The sequence below is a fragment of the Chlorocebus sabaeus genome, chromosome 17 (genome assembly GCF_047675955.1).
Source record: "Chlorocebus sabaeus isolate Y175 chromosome 17, mChlSab1.0.hap1, whole genome shotgun sequence".
NCBI classification, from domain to species: Eukaryota; Metazoa; Chordata; class Mammalia; order Primates; family Cercopithecidae; genus Chlorocebus; species Chlorocebus sabaeus.
Window position 1 is genome coordinate 31,593,480 of NC_132920.1, and position 4,042 is coordinate 31,597,521.

Below are 4,042 nucleotides of genomic sequence, written 5' to 3' on the forward strand. Positions count from 1 at the left end.
TTATTCTGTTAGCATTAAGTACTAACATAATATATATAAAATAATTTATATATTAAGTACTAACTTACTATATATGTGTATATATATTCTATTATTTCTGTCCCTCTAGAGAACCCTGACTAATACAGATTTTGGTATCAGGAGTGGTTCTAGAGGAACAGAATATTAAGGATGGAGTTCTTTCATTGGTTTGGGGGTTTCTGGAGTTGGTTGCTTAATATGATTAGACCCAAAAATGCTAAGGACTCTACTTCTAATAGTATGGAGAACATTGATAGTCCCTGGCATGAACTGTTTAGAGAGTTATGCAAAATAAATGCATTTGACACTCCTGATTCACCACTCCTGAGAGGCAAGTTTAGTGACTCTAAACCTAATATCTTTGACCATATGTAGAGAACCAGGGAACATAATAAAGCTGGTTGGTTTCTCCCAAGTTCAGTGGACAAAGTGATGAAAGAAGATGATTAGCTAGGGATTCTGTCTCCCAGCTTCAGAAGCAGATACTGAGTGTGGATGAGAACAGGCGTCTGCAGGAGATGGGAGCATGGCAGGAGAAGTAACTCAGGGTTTTCATTTCCTTAACTCCCTCTGGACAGGTCTGTGGTTCTGTAATCATTGCTGCCCTCTACCTACAGCCACAGGCATGCGGGGCTGCCCCTAGTGAAAGCCACAGATTTTCCTGGGTTCTGGAAACTACTCCCTCTTCCTTGTTTTTTCAAGCTCAGAGATGGAAACAGTTTCCTGCCACTGATCATCCCAGGGAGCTTCAACACCCCTTGTGGCTTTCTTAGCCCTGCCAGCACCTCTGTAATGTGTCTTCCTTCTTTGTCATCTCTTTCCTGCCAGGACCCTGACTGCCTCACAGAAGAAGTGTCAAGAATTTATTTATGACATGGCAATAACACATCTATTCATGGTGTTAATTCAATTTGTTTCCTAGAGACAGGGTCTTGCTATGTTGCCCAGGCTGGTCTTCAACTCCTGGCCTCAAGCAATCCCCCTGCCTTGGCCTTTCAAAGTGCTAGGATTACAGGAGTGAGTCATTGTCCCCAGCCCTTAACTTGAAAATCCGACTTAGTATAATAAAAGAAAAAAATAGAAGTATTCTGGAAATGGAGCAGGAAAGAAGGCAAAGGTGGGAACCATCAGTCTGTGTCATCTGAGAAGCCCCCCGTGCAGAGACTGTCCCGGGTCTATAGTGAACAACAACAAAGCACACAGGATGCTGATGTCAGGGACAGAGCATGGCTGCAGCGGGATGATAGCAGCTCTCCTATGAAATAATGCTCATATACAGCCCTTGTGAGAAGGATCAGATCAACATATAAAAATATGCCAAATAAAGTGAAACTCAAGGCAGGAGTGGGACTGGCTATTCTCAGCCCTTGACCTCCATGGACTTGGAGAAATGCTCAGCCTGGAGATGTGTGAGGCCTCCGACCTGGAGCAGCACCCGCCCCTAAAGACCAGGCACAAATCCCAGCACATGGAGGGATCCAGACAAATACACAAGAAATGACCACAGCAGGAGCCTTACTGAGCACAGAGCGAGGCTGCACACCACTCAGCACCTGCCCCTCCACCTGCCCTTCTCTCCCCAGCCCAGCAGATCCTTAGAATCCAAAAAGAGAACCTAACCTCCACGTTTTATTTATGGTTTATAATATTTTATCGCATCTTCAGAAAACAATATGCAGAAGATAACTGTAGAGTAAGACATCTATTTAGGGTGAGTGAGTCACAGTGGCGATCTGGGAGGGAGGCCCTGTAAGCCTTTCATTCCAAGAAAAGAAAGTTTGATCCAAAGAAGGGGACCCCAGGCCTGGATATTGGGATTACATGCAAGGGGTTCTGGAACATCAGGAGAATGGGTTCCTCTCCCTACATCCTCCCGGGGCTATGCTTGGGAGGACAGCAGCTGGGGGAAGAAAAGTCAGGGTCCACAGAAATATAAGGGGACTGAAAACAATCTGTGTCTTGCTGGTCTGCACAAGGCAGCTCTCAAACTGTGGAGAACATGGTCATGACCAGATTCAGCTCAGCCACTCTCAGCCTTGAAACCCAGAGCATTATGGACAGCCCGTCACCATCCCCTACCTTCAAATCCGAAGATCCCTACAGCCCAAAGCTGCTCCCTGGCCTCAACTCCTGTTGGCATCAGGCCCCAAGGAGGCTGTGAGCACGTCTGTCTGGGACCCTGTCACCTTCTGGAGAATGACAATAAAGAGGACCCAGCAGCCTGCAGGAGGAGACTGTATTTGAGGCAGGACCATGGGATGGGTGAGGCACAGGACTGTGGTTCTATCCTCTCTATTCGAGGGATTAGAGATGAGCTGCCTCTGCCACCCTTTCCGTGGTGATATTTCTAGAATACACCCCTGCTGGAATTCGTATGAGGAAAGAAACCTGATGAGATGCTGTGGTGAAGAGGGGCCACAAGGGTCTTGAATACCAAGTTAATATTGCTACCAGTTGAGATTTGGAAGTGAAACCCAGGACCCAGGAGAGGAGGAGGAGGAGATAGCGCAGGACCCTGTGATCACTCTCCTGGCTGTCTGTGTGCAGTGAGACGCTTCCCTTCAGGGTTGGGAGCACCCAGTATCATGGTCCTGAGTGTTGCTACCCTGTCGTTCTCATCTGTGAATGGGGCTGAACCACTTTCTTCCTCTAATATAAATAACTTGGAGGATCTGTCACCAGACACCTCACATCTACATATTAATAAATTCTGTACAATGGTTTGGTTTAATGTTTTATATGTTATAAGAAATAAACAAAACATAGGGATGATATTTTTAGTAAAGGTAATTCAGGGGATATGAAAATCAGATTCCTAGGGTCCTGGGTACCTCATCTTGCTGTTTGAAGTCCTGGTGGAGGATCAGTGGAGAGCAGAGTTCAGAAATCATCCTGAAGGCTGATGTTCCCTGGTGAAAGGGACCCTCTCCTGCACCGTGGGGCTCAGACGGAACAACACAGCTCCCTCCCAGGGGCTCCAGCCTGTGGCCTGTGTTGTCAGTCTGCACTTTCTCCGCCTTCCTGGCTGCCAATATTCTGGTTCCCAGCAGCCTCCTCTCTCACCCTTCACCTCTTCTGACTGGGTGCAAATGGTAACTAGACCAGGCAGTGCCCTCCCTGTCAGTCTGCCTGTCTGCCTGGTTCCCTCTCAGAGTTTGTATCTTCATTCCGTTCACCATCCCCAGCCCCAACAGGAACAGGGAGAAGTGACTTCGTAAATCCCCCACTCAAAATGGGATCCCTCAACCAGAGACCACGTATGAAAGTCAGTTTTCCCTGACTAAAGAAACAGGTCATTTACCCTGTTAGAAGTTCATGTCTGCCGGAGACCTCCACCTGGGAAATGCTGGTTCACGGCAGGGTCTCTCTTTTAGTAAAGGGAACAATTCCTGGCTAATTGACAGCTAATAAGTCATTTAGAATCCAATCGGCCGGGCGCGGTGGCTCAAGCCTGTAATCCCAGCACTTTGAGAGGCCGAGGTGGGTGGATCACGAGGTCAGGAGATCGAGACCATCCTGGCTAACACGGTGAAACCCCATCTCTACTAAAAATACAAAAAAAAAAATTAGCCGGGCGTGGTGGCAGGCGCCTGTAGTCCCAGCTACTCGGGAGGCTGAGGCAGGAGAATTGCGTGAACCCAGGAGGCGGAGCTTGCAGTGAGCTGAGATCCGGCCACTGCACTCCAGCCTGGGCGACAGAGCAAGACTCCGCCTCAAAAAAAAAAAAAAAAAAAAAAAAGAATCCAATTAATGTAAAAAGATTACCTACTTAAAGGATTAACTCCGTTATAATAAGGACACACATCCCACACCGTACATCCAATGTCATTTGTGAGATTGTTTTCATTTGCTCATGTAGAATGTTACTCTACTGCTTTGCAGAGAGGCTTGCCACACATTTCGAATCTCTGCATCTCATTTCACACCATCTGGCTCAGGAGGTGAAGGTGATGGGAAGTGTCTTCAGACAATACTCTGAGGTTTGTCTCTCAGAGTCACAGTCATATATTACATATAGAGA